Consider the following 13,300-nt stretch of genomic DNA (forward strand, 5'->3'; position numbering starts at 1 on the left):
ATTCTGAGACTGAGATAATTCCGAAGTTTGTACCATTCAGTGATGCTCGCTTGATTGGGACTAACTCAGAACAAGAGAGTGATCGACTTTTGCAAGCATCAATACCTCCTGCAGAGCGATTGGACACTACCGAGCCTCATCTTTTGTTCACCGATCAAGAGCTACCTGGAAGGAATCGATATATTTTGAGATCGAAAATTAAGGACAAATAAAGATTAATAAAGTTGATTTTTTTACTGTTTGCAGGTTAACTCTCCGCCAAGGATCTACTTATTTTTGTTTTTTCTGAACTGCCATCCGGTTCTTGCTGCTAGGGTCGCGGTTGCTACCAGTCTTGGGAGTGTAAGCCTGAGACACTAGGTCGCGGGTTCTGTTGGCCCAAGGCAGCCTTCCTGGGTGCAGCAGAGGCACTCTCAAGCAGAATCAACCAACCACCGCAAGCAGCACCCTTAGTTTAGGATGGATTTCTTTGACCTGGAGAGACCTGTGCAGACACTGACTTTTAGAAAACGTATATGCAAAATAATATCGAAGAAATGCTTTTTGATACCATGTATATTTCTGCTATTGAGCGTCATGATATTCATAGCTGGTTATGTAGCATTTGTTTTTAAAATGACGTCTAATTCCACTGTGCAACCTACACCTTCACCTACTATTTCTTCTCATTCTTTCCACCCTTTGCCTGAATATGAGGTAGTCAGACGTAAGGAATTCTCTAATAATTCTTTCATACAGCTTTTGCACCAGCATCAGTTAGTGATAAATACAACGAACTGCTGGATTTGTGGTTTGATGCCTTATACAACCGATAAAGGTATTCCTTATTTGGTTTTTCCCTTCAGTCTGAATGGTTCGATTCGAGCTTACAGAACCATGTTCATATATGCCCATAGTGTTGACCCCTTACGTTCACCGAGAGATAATCCGAAGAATAGTCCTATAGCAAGAGGCATAGTCGACATGATTAAAGGGACCAATGCAGTAGAGACTATTCCGAAAGATGAGAGGCAACCATATAGTGGTTGGAACGTAACTGGATATGGAGTTAGTCTGAGTATTAACCAGCAAGCGAAAAGTCCTCTACAGATCTGGATAGTGCCCCATAAAGGCTACTATTGTTTGCAGGGCAACGGTAAGAAACCGAAGGCTCAGTTAGGGAAGAGCGTTTGCGCTGAGACTTATGTGTTTCCGTCTCAGTCTTCCCCAGCGTTCTTAGCTGCTAAGGGTACCTACTTTGTTTGCTACGACAAAGCGTATACATGGTTGCCCTCCGATTTCTCGGGCACATGATTTGTTTCCTTTCTGTTACCTCCCACTTTTACAGCTGCGGCAGATTACCACAAGACGAGAATTGCGAGAGGTGTCTTTAGCCAAGAAGACACTGCAGGACAAGAATTGGGTGATTTCTTCAAGGGTTTTCTGCCGTTCTGGGGACCTATGGCTAACAGTAGGAATATTCGTCAGCTTACGAGAGTGGTCGAGTCCACCATAGTGGAAACTGCCGGTGCCCTTGGTAACCTGACTGCTGAGCTCCAGTCGGATAGACTTATGACACTTCAGAATAGAGTTGCCCTAGACGTTATCCTGGCAGATCGAGGTGGAGTTTGTAGATAGATTCAATCAAGCTGCTGCGTTTTAATTCCAGACAACGCTCCATCAGTCTTCCAGGCCATTTCCAAATTGCACAAAATCTCTGATTCTGTCCATCTGGACAAAGGAGATTGGTCTTTGATGGGATGGTTATGGGGATTGATATCCACTTGGGGTTGGAAGATTCTGATGGTCATTGGTATGGTCTTAGCAATTCTGTTCGTGTTCTGTCTTTGTGTACAGTGTGCTCCGGCTATTTGTGGCCTTTGTGCTACTCTGTGCGTACGGAAACCTGTCCGGAGAGAGATGCATACTAATAAGACTATGCTACAGCAGCATATTGATGACCTGATGAACATAGATCCGGATTCAGATTAAAATGGGTCTGGGTTTATTGCCTATGATAGGGCAAAAGGAGGGTCTGTGGTTCCGTGGTCCCGAATTGGGTTCGATAGTTCTGAAACCCGATTTATAAAGATCGTCGGAAATGGACGATTTTGATTTCGACAGACCGCAAATGGTGAGTGTAACGTGTCTGAGTGTTTTCGTATGAATCGATATAGGAGAACACTCTGCATTTGAGGATTTAGTCTGAACCCTCAGGTTCCATTTTGTATGTGGCAGCCATCTTGTATGGTTGCCCTAACATAGGCCCGATGACTGTGGCCGAACGAGTCCTTGACACGTACGCCTTAGCTGACTTCTGGTTGACCTGGCCGAACTGACTCCTCGCCTGGGGCGAATCCCGCTGAGCCAGTTCCTTGTTTAGCAGCTGGCCTGATAAAGATCAAAGGGCAGGACATGCCCCGAGTTTATGATACACCGTTCCCACTCCTCTATCTCCTTTCCATCTGTTCCTGCCTTTCCTTTATGACATGTTCATCAATCTGGGTTGAAGGTTTTATGATGGGTTTGTCCGGCCTGATCGAACAAGAAACCAAGCATGTGTGCGATCGTTTTTGGTGGGCTGGACAACGGAAAGTGGGATTATCTTTGACTGTCGTCATTCGTTACTTTTTGAAATGCTACTTGATCATTGGTCAGTTTGTATGCACCAAATGTAAATTGTAATGCTGCCAGAGGCGTAATTTTCGGCATGAAAGACCGAGTTTCGTTCATTGAGGTGGTGCAGTCTCTGTCGAACTACCCGTGTGTACTTCGTAGACCTCTGTCCCTGGTTGCAACCAATAAACTTTGGTCTTTGACGTCATCAAGAAGTATCCCGTGTCTCTGTATGCCAAGACAGGGGAATCCGGGGTCTTTGGGTGTTGCCCTGACACCGCTGGGTTACCGGATTAGTACCGGTTCTGAAAAACCCAGTACCTCAGCGTCAATGTTGTCTGGGTAACTGCAACGAATGTGTGTATATTTCTTATAGCGCGCACCTCTGCTGTTTTTGTATATTGGTGTTACAGCGCTGTATGTGTCAATTTAAATTCATTGAAAGCGCATTTGTATGTGTTGGGATTTGCAAATGTTTGTTAGAAATTCATTGAAAGCGCATTTCCGCTCTATGTCTGCATATTGTGCGTTCTAAATTCAGTGAAAGCGCATTTCCGCTCTATGTGTGCATATGTAAGTGTGTTGTGAAGTCGCTTGGCCTATGTTTGTTATTTGCACTTGGCACGGCCCTGTAAACGCCCACATTTGTTGTTTGAAACGCCCACAATCACGCCCCCAAGGGACTGCTTTACCACTTTTGGCGTTTTTGCTTTTTTAATGTATATGGTGTACATATCTATAGCCTACGTCCTTCTGCCACAACTCCCCTTTCAAATGGTGTATTGGGTGTAGTGATTGGTGCATTACCTTTGTGTTTACCTGGCTCAAAGGTTTGTGTTCTCTCTTTATAATAGTAGTATAGATGTTTGCTGCAGCAGGTAAGGCGACGCTCATAAAGAGATACCGTGGCTCCCTGAAATTCTACCCAACTAATATAGATGGGCAAATTTATGGGTCAGCTGTCACTTGCCTTCATTGCAAAGAAAACTCTGGCAGTACGGTGCAGAGAAAACTGCTCAATACTTATTTTTACATGGAAGAGGACTTACAAGACAAGGGAAGCATTTTATTTTTATTCTCAAAATGAAAATCCCACAATATTTCCTTTTTGAAAATAAAAAAGAAACCTGTTTGGTGCAAGGCCTTAATGTTGATGGAGCCATGTTTCAAACTTCAAAAATCATTGAAAGGAACCACCTTGGCAGAGGTACCTGCCAATGCCTTAGATGTGACAGCCGGCTAGGCAGTCACAATTCTAAAATAGTCTGGTTGCATTTCCACCAGGGAGATGTAGTAATTTACTCTATCGCTCTACATAGAAACAGGTCATCTGCCCACATCTAAATTAGGCACTAAGGGCCATATGTATCAAGGTAATTTATATTCGCAACGCTGCAAATCGCAAAAAACAGAGTTTGCGAATAAAAATTAGCTATTTCCAATGCATGAAGCAAAATCGCATCGCAAAATGAGAAATCGCAAAAATTGTGTTTTCTTACGTTGCGAGACCCATAATTCTGCAAATTTCCTAGCGATTCCTTATTTTGCAATTTCACAGCGAAATTCGTAAACGGGAAATCGCAAAATAAGAAATCGCTATGGTATGTATGAAAAAAATCACAATTTGCGAATTCACGAAAATCGCAATTTAGAGAATCCTAATTACCACCAAGTAGGAGCAGGTGGTAACCAGGTGCAAACTTTTTAAGGAGTCCCAGAATGCAACAGACTTTTTCCACAATGGCTGAGCTGTACGTTATAGCCAGGAGGCTGCGACTGAGACCTGCTGCACAGAGGGGAGACGCCAGGAGAGGATATTCCGTGCGCGCATTACCATGTTCCAGCGCACTGAGGAGGACATCTACACACACTACAGACTGGAAGAATAGAGTATACTTGATTTAATTGAGAAACTCAACCCCTTCCTTGAACACCCCACACGCAGGACACACTCCATCCCAACCCACATCCAGGTCCAGTGCTCACTGCACCTCTTGGCATCAGGTAGTTTCCAGGGGGTGATGGCTACAGCAGGAGGGGTGTCACAAAGCACACTTTTGCGCTTCTTTCAAGCGTTCCTTGATTCCATGGTACAGAGGCTACATCACCACATTCACATCCCAAGCACCCCACAGGCACTAGACTAGACCAAGCAGGACTTCTATCAAATAGCCCAATTTCCCCATGTCATTGGATGCATAGATGGGACACATGTTGCAATATCCCCTCCCTCCCAGAATGAGTACATGTTCAGGAATCGCAAATGCTACCATTCCCTGAACATACAGGTGGTGTGTGATGCCAAACACATCATCACAGACATTGTCACTAAATACCCAGGCAGCACGCACAACGCTTTCATTTTTCTGTCACAGTGGGATACACGTAGACTCACAAGTGGTGAGTTTGGCGAGGGATATTTACTAGGTAAATGCATTTGAACAGAGGCCACACTTGTTAAGGCTAGCATGTGCAGGACAGTGTTTAACCATATCCAGTCCACCCCCCAGGTGACAGTGCGTATGCGGTCCAGGACTTCATACTGACGCCCTACCTGAATCCAGCCAACGCTGGGGAGCGGCGATACAACAGCGCTCACAAAGCAACCAGAGGGACCATTGAGCGTACATTCGGGATACTCTAGAGCAGATTCAGATACCTATACAAGAGTGGAGGGGCACTACAATACAGCCCCCAGACCTGTTGCAAGATAGTGGTAGCATGTGCCATGCTGCACAACATCGCCACCAGGAAAGGCACACCGGTGGAGCTCAGTGAATCGGATTCATCAGATGAGGAGGGGCCTGCCCCAGGACGTATGCCAGCCGGTGTAGCTGGTGCAGCTGCTGGGGGCCAGAGGCAAGATGATATTACACGCAACTATTTCTAGGTAAGAAAATTTGACACAATGCTAGATATCATTTGTGAGACTGTGTTTTACTCCTTAACTGTAGCATAAATGATGACACACAGCCTGAATGACACCCAATGTCTCTCCCAATGTCCAGCACATGTTACTGTCACAGTGCAAGTCTGTAACAGGAAGAAGTGTACAAGTAAAGTGGGTATCTGCACCCATCCAGTGGTCACATTCTCTGCACCTCAAATGCGGTGCTGTCGTGAGGAAGCCCCTTTTTGGGGTTGCACTGTGCCCTCTGTACTTGGGCCACTAGGCCTACTGGTATGGCCACTATGGCACCTATCGATGGTGGGCGGGGTGATGCTGCTCCTTCCTGACTGTGCATCCTCATCTGTTGGAGTCAGGACTCCAGGCCCAGTAGTGCGAACTGCCCGCAGCTCGTCAACTGCTGATATAATTTGAGCCAGTGCCTTTGCAACGTCCTGGCTGTTGTGTGCCATCTCGTGCTGCATGCAGATGCTGCGTCTTGATAGGACATTGGTGGCAGAGGACAGGCGGTTCATAGCCCTGTGTATAGGTCCAGGCGCTGCTTCTCTCTGCGCCTAGCAGCACGGTAAGCCTTGAGTTCTGCACAGAGTGCCTCCAGGGCACCCGTCATGCCCCTGAAGCCAGCCCTCACTTCCCTCTGTAATGCTTTGATATTTTTTGCTTGCAGGTGCTGTACCTGCAACATGTGCATCTCCAGGCGGCCAAAGACTGTTTCCTCCCCTGGATTTGCAGCACTGCTGGATGTGCGAGACCTGCGCCTGGTTGGAACTGGTGGGATTGGGTCAGCACGTGCACTTTGTTGTCGCTGTGGCTGTGTTGGCTCAGGGTGCACATTGCCATCACTGTCCTGGCCCTCGTCCTCCAATGGGGTAGTGGTGGGACTACATGTCTCCTGCGGCGCTTTGGAGGGTTGACGGGACTGTCTTCCTCCTCTGTGTCCTCCTCTTGCCCTGCTGCTTCTATGTTTGGGGAATCGCCCTGTCTTCCACTGCCTGTAGGCTGTGTTCCAGATGGTGCTGTGGATGTAAATGCACACATTTATTAACTGTTCTGACTTGCACTTGGCAATTATTAAATATCACTGTTTGGGATTACATGTGTCTTGTATTTGCCTTTCCTGAAGTGCACATGCTATTGAGGACTGTCTGGGTGTAAATGCACCACTGTAACATGCATGTGAGTACATCTCCCATAATGCATTGCGGTGACTGCTTGTGTACGTGCTCTGGACTACTAATTTTGTACTGCCCCTGGGTCGCTGCTGGGGGAGGGGGTTTGGGAGGTATCAGGGTTGTGATGGCATGCTTCTTACCAGGTCCTGGTACCGGGTGCTCGGAGTTGTCTAGGTCAGCCACTCCCAAGACACTTTCAGGTAGCAGGGTCCCCTCCACCAGTTCCTCAAGAGGTGTGGACTCAATGGCTGTGGAGGTTCTTCCACCGGTCTTTCTGGACTGCTCCAGTCTGGCCACCTTCTCCTTAGAGCGCTGGCGCAAGTCATACCAGCACTTTCTTAAGTCTTCTACACTCCTGTGTGTCACCCCAACAGCATTCACTTTCTGCTGGATTTCTGCCCATATGCTCCGCTTGCGTGTCTCAGGCACCCTGAGTGATTTTTTTCCAAATAGTTGCTTATGGCTGACCACCATTTCTTGGATTAGCACCTCCAACTCTGCCTCAGAACATTTCTGCTTTCTCTTCCTCTGGCCTTCTCCCTGCTGCTGCTGTGTTTCCTGGTTGGCTATGTCTCCAGTGTCTGCCATTCTGTTCACCACTGAAGAGTTCTCTCTCCACCACTCCTTCTCTCTGACTGTGATTCAGCAACTCAGGTGCAGCATGGGTAGTCACACTTCCTGGTCGTGATGTCATCGAGCTGCACCTGAGTTTCCAATTAGCAGATTTGCAAAATTTGCAAAAATGCAATTTTTTACGTTAAGGAATTGCTATTGGGGGTATCGCAATGAAAATAGCGATTTTTACCGAATCACTATTTTATTGCGATTTCTTACATACATACCATTTTGCGATTCTGATTTTGTGATTCGCGAAAAATAGCTAATTTAGAATCGCAAAAGGGTAGCTTGATACATATGGCCCTAAGTCATTTGTGAAGCTAGGAATGTTTAGCACTCTCTGCGACACGTTAGAAAAAACAAAGTGCTAAATCTGAGGAGTTGCATACGGTAATGGTGTATGACCTTAATATGGAAACAAGAATATCTTTAGGACCTAATATTGTGAAAGCCAGAACCTCAGTTGGACTTTATTTCAGACTTAAAAATATTGAGTTTTACACTTTCTAAGAAAACATAAATGTGTAGAATATTGTTTATTTAAATATTTTTATTTATACTCTAATTTTTGGATTTATTTTGAAGGTGTTTTAATTTATGTTTCTAAATAATGCTAAACAATGGTAGTACATTTTTATTTTATTTGTTTTTACTAATGTGTAATTGTTACTTTATTTTATTAATTCAACAGTTTGTTTATTGCCTGTTTACATTTTCAGTAGTGATATTAGATATTTCTCTAGGGAGTTAACTCTTTATATCCAATACCAAAGTAAGATATAGTGTGCACAGAGCCCAGTGGATCCCCTGAGGCTTTAGAGTGCGTAAAGTAGATAATACTAATTCTCTCTTTTGTGGTATTGTGGGCAAGCAGTTAGGCTTATCAGAGGGCACGGCTAAGCATTTATTGTACACACACAGGCAGGAAACGATTACAAACACTCAATGACTAAATCCAAGGCCAATGGTTTGTAAAAATAAAACTGATTTTTGTATAATTTTTACAACCATAAACACAGCTCTAGGATACATGTTTTCAGAGATAAAAAATTTGCAAAGTCTGGATAAACAGCAATAATTCAAGAGTTCAGTTTGCGGCGGACGTAGCACCAATACAGTGACCACTGCAGTCACTGCAAAGAAAGATATTGAGTTAGAGGGAGGAAGATCGCCAACACATTTACAGTCACAGTCAATTGAAAACACACTCCATCTGGGAATTTCGTGTCAACGCGGCTACAGGTAGTTCTTCAGTGGTAAGATGAAGGTCTTGGGGTTCCCACGACTCGGATACAGCAGGCAGTTTCAAGTTACCTGGATCGGAAGTACCGAAGGTCGTAGTCGGTTGTCTTGATTGTCACTGGTAGTAGTCCACTACTGTGGCAGTTGTAGGGTATGCTGTCGTGGTTTGGCTGGTTGTGCCGAAGTTGCTACTTTGGGTTCAGTCAATGCCGCCAGCATGAGAGTGAAGGCTCACAGGAGCAGGGCTCTTTCTGGCATTGGTCGCAGATGCCCTGAGGAGTCCTCTGGCTGGTGGATGCACTGAAGTGGGTTGGCCACCAATGAGGAGGTCAACACATTTTTGTCCCCCCTACTGGAGTGTTGGTTGAGAGCCGCGTCTCAACGGTCCCTGATTGTCCTCACCATTTGGCAGTTTCTTTACTGGTAGTATGCTGGGGACTAGAACCTCTAGCCCAAAGGGAGGTTCATGGCAATTTGTGAAGACTAGAAGGACTCCGGTGTTCTTGGAGACCTCGAAAGGTCCATGAGAGACCGCAGGTCATAATCGCTGAGACCTTCAGGCGCTGTCAGGGTTTGCATTGGTTTCTTACAGCACCAGGGGTCAGTTCTTGGTCCAGCAGTACACCTTCTTCTGCTTCTTCTTTTCATCAATTGAATCTGAGAATTAAGGTTCAGGGGTGCCCCTAAATAGTAGTTTTAGGGGTGTTACAAGGGTCAGAAGGTAGGAGGAACAGGACTACTTACCTTTAGGGTGATTACACCATTTGTCTGTCCAATCTCTCTGGAGCGGGGACATACCCTTAACTCTTTTGGTTAAAAATCCTCTAAAGCAATATGGAGGATTTTTAAAGGAGGGGGTTACTTCAGCTCAGGACACCTTATTGGTGATCCTGGCTGATAGGACATACATCTCTCCTACTTACTAATTGTCCCCCGACATTGCAGCCAAAAGTGTAGCTTGGTCAGGGGGGTGGGCATCTCCACCTGCTAGAGAGGCCCTGGTCAGCATAATATAGGACAGGAAGTCTTTGAGGCTCACTGTCAATCTGTGATTTTCCTGCTTGGGGGTAGGTATGAAGCACCTCCATCCAGTGCAGGCTTTGTTTCTGACCCATTAAAGAAAAACGTTCAAACCTAAAGGGGATCAGAAACATGAGGAAGCAAGCTGGCGTAGAACAGTCAGGCACACACTAGTGGAATGGTAGGTTTTCAGGGGGCACATTTGAGTGCATTCATTATTTAATCCAACACTGGCATCACTGTTGGGTCATTAGTTTGGTACCAAACATCTTGGAATATGGCAAAGCCATCATGGAGATATGGAAATCATTTTGACAAGCTCCCAACCCATGTACTCATTATGGTTTCACTGTGCAATTATATTGTCTAAGAATAGACATAGACACTATAAAGGCATAGCTGCTCATGCAGTTATGCCCTCACATGATATATACAGGACCCTGACTTAGGGCTGTAAGGCCTACTGTAGCGGTGACTTACCTACGATTCTTCCAGTGCTGGTTGGCCTCAAACACACAGGGATGTGTGCCAGTTTGACTCTTCACTTTTATCTGCGCCAAAATAGGCAGGCTGCAGTGGCAGTATGCTTGTGTTTGGTGAGGGGTCTCTTAGGGTGGCACAATTCATGCAGCAGCCTTAGAGACCCTCTCTTGTCACAATGCCCTTGGAACCACTGGTACCTTTTAGAAGGGACTTATATGTGGGGCCAGAGGTTAGCCAATTGTGGAATCAAAGCTACCGTTTTGGGAAAGAACACAGGATGTGGGATCCTGTGTAGCAGGAACCCAGTGACATTCGGTCAAATAGGCATCAGAGCCAGGCAAAACATAAGGTAACCATGCCAAAAAGAGTACTTTCCTAAACAGCCCTCCTCAAATGAAATAGGGTGAGTCTAACCTTTCTCAAGAGAGTCTTTATAGTCTAAGTGGAAAAACATGGAAAGTCCATCTGCATTGGCATGGGCAGTCCCAGGTCCATGTTCCACTATAAAGCATATTCCCTGTAGGGAGATGGACCACCTCACAAATTTTGGGATCCCACCTTTCATCTGCTTAAGTAATCTGAAAGGTCTGTGGTTGGTTTGAAAGATGAAGTGACACTGGACTGTAAACAAGTATCCTGGGATGATGGATTTAACCAGATCAGTGACTGGGGGTAAATGTTTGATTTTTCGAGCATTTCGACCACCGTCTGTTCTTTTTGCATTTGTTACCCTAAGTGGGAAGGGTATGCTCTGACATGGGTCCCGTGTTCACTATGCCACGATATTCAAGCCAGCCTGGCTGATAAGGCATGATATTCCAAGACCGATCCTAGGATACTTGTTTCTGGTCCAGAGATGACCTGGCCTGGCAGTTTGGGCTGGACTGTTCCCATGGGGAGTAGGGTCAAGATTGATTTACCTATGGCTGGTTCTAAACTGTAATGGTGTGGCTTGCAAAAAAACAATGGATTTATCCATTTGTTGCCCTAAGTGGAAAGGGTATGTCCAGGTGTGGGTCCTGTGCTCGCTAATCCACCAGATTCAGGTTAGCATGGCTGATGAAGGGTGATACCCCAAAACCGATACCAGCATGCTTGTTTCTGGTCCAAGGAGGACTTTGCCTGGCAGTTCGGGCCAGCCTGTTCCGATGGGGAACAGGGTCAAGAATGATATGAGTATGGCTGGGCCTAAACTTGAATGTTGTGGGGTACAAAAAAAATGGATTTAACCCAGATCTGTGACTTGTCCATCATCTGTTGTTTTTGCATTGGTTCATAGAGAAGATTCTCCCAACCCTCCATTACAAGGCAAAGTGGTCCCCTCACAGTATGGCCAAACAGAAGTTCAAAGGGGGGAAACCCTTCTCCTTTCTGAGGTGCCTCTCTGTAGGCAAAAAAACAGGCATGGCAAAAAGATATCCCATTTGGGATTTTCAGGGAGTACCATGATCATGCCTTTCAATCTCTTGTTGAATCTCTCAATAAGGCCATTGGTTTGTGGGTGATAAGATATAGTGAACTTATTGGTCCCTCCACACTCATTCCACATGTCTCAAGTAACTAGACATGAAGTTTGCACCTCTGTCTTAAACCTCTTCCTTAGAAAACTCTACCTTTATAAATATATCAATGAAGGCTTTGGCTGCTGCAGGGGCTTTAGTAGTCATAAGGAGAATTCCCTCAGGAATGCTGGCAGCATGATCCACTACTACCAGTATGAATATGTTTCCTGATGCTGTGGGAGGTTCAAATGGACCAACTATGACCATCCATACCCTTTCAAAGGGAACCCCAACCACTGGTAGTGGGATTAAGGGGGCCTTTGGGTGGCCACCTGTCTTGCCACTGGCCTGACAGGTGACACAGGAGATGCAAAACTTCTACACCTTCTCGGACACTTTTGGCCAGTATGAATGAATGAATGAAAATGTATTATTCATTTAATTAAAACTTATATTCTGATTGACAGACAAAAAGAAAACGCATATCATACAAAAGTATAATTTTAAAAACAAACATCTTAGAATGCATTTAAAACATTTGTAACCTTTTCCAGACCGTCAGAATAAAAATTTATTTTAAAAGCAAGATCTACATTGGCATTGCTCTTAAAAACCACTTGCACCTATTGAGTTCTGGTTAAACGTTTATTGGTTGAACCATGCATCATTTTTACGAAAGATAGTCATTAAGGTGCCAGTTGCCCTGGATACACAAATGTAAAATTCTGTTTAATTGTCTTCGGTTGACCAACATAGTTAAAATAATCAGACATTCACCTATTTAGCTATTACAAGTGGTATCATATATCGTTTTAGTGCAAAATAGTCAGTAAAGTGCCACATACCCTGTAAAGTTTGTCTGGGTACTATTAAATGGTCGTGGGGTAAGCCAACACAAGTAAGAAAACCTAACATACACCAGCAATATCTTAAGGGCAGCCGATGTTATTATTGCATTCCATTAACCTTATTTCCCATGTTACAGTAACCTTTTTATCCATGATTCGATACCATTAAGGGAATAGGATGTTACCAAAAAATGTAAGTGCACTGTGTTTTTTGTAAAATCTTTTCTCAACTTGATACTGTATCTACATTAAAAATCTTCCCAATTAATACTAAATCGGTAGACGCCCATCAGAGGATGGAAAACACTCCTTGTATTTGTGTCTCACATAGTTACTGGCATCCCTATCAGTGAGCATTACTGTTTGTACTTTTAAAACTTCCCCATAGCTTTAAACATACATTTTAAGAATTTAAAAAACATGCAGTCCTCTCCCCGAAGGAAATCTGTAACTCATTGATAATTTGTATGGATAGTATTCTCAATAAAATACTGTCTCAACCAGCTTTTTTCTCCAGTCGCTAGAACTGGGCAACAGCAGTCACTATGACATATGTCGTCTCTGTTATAATTACAAAGACAAGATGATATGGTTCATTGCCCAGCTTTTTCCAAGCTGGTAAATTACTGCAAAATGTTAAATTGCCAAGTCGGAATCTCATGAGCTTTAATTTTGCTTCTAATCCATTCAGGCCACTCAATAAATTCTGGGATTTTAGTAGAACATGTGAAGCGATGACCAGCAACGTATGTGCTCTTTTTGCTAACACATATAGTTGTCCATCAAGGATGAGGTCCTTTTACTCAGACCATTACTAAATCTATTAAATATAGATTGCGAGAGCGGAAGGGCCCAGAGTTCTTCTGCCTTAAAAGTGGAGATAGCCAGTTTAAAGTATTTGTATGCTTTAAC

The sequence above is a fragment of the Lissotriton vulgaris genome, chromosome 3_1 (assembly GCF_964263255.1).
Source record: "Lissotriton vulgaris chromosome 3_1, aLisVul1.2, whole genome shotgun sequence".
Lineage (NCBI taxonomy): Eukaryota > Metazoa > Chordata > Amphibia > Caudata > Salamandridae > Lissotriton > Lissotriton vulgaris.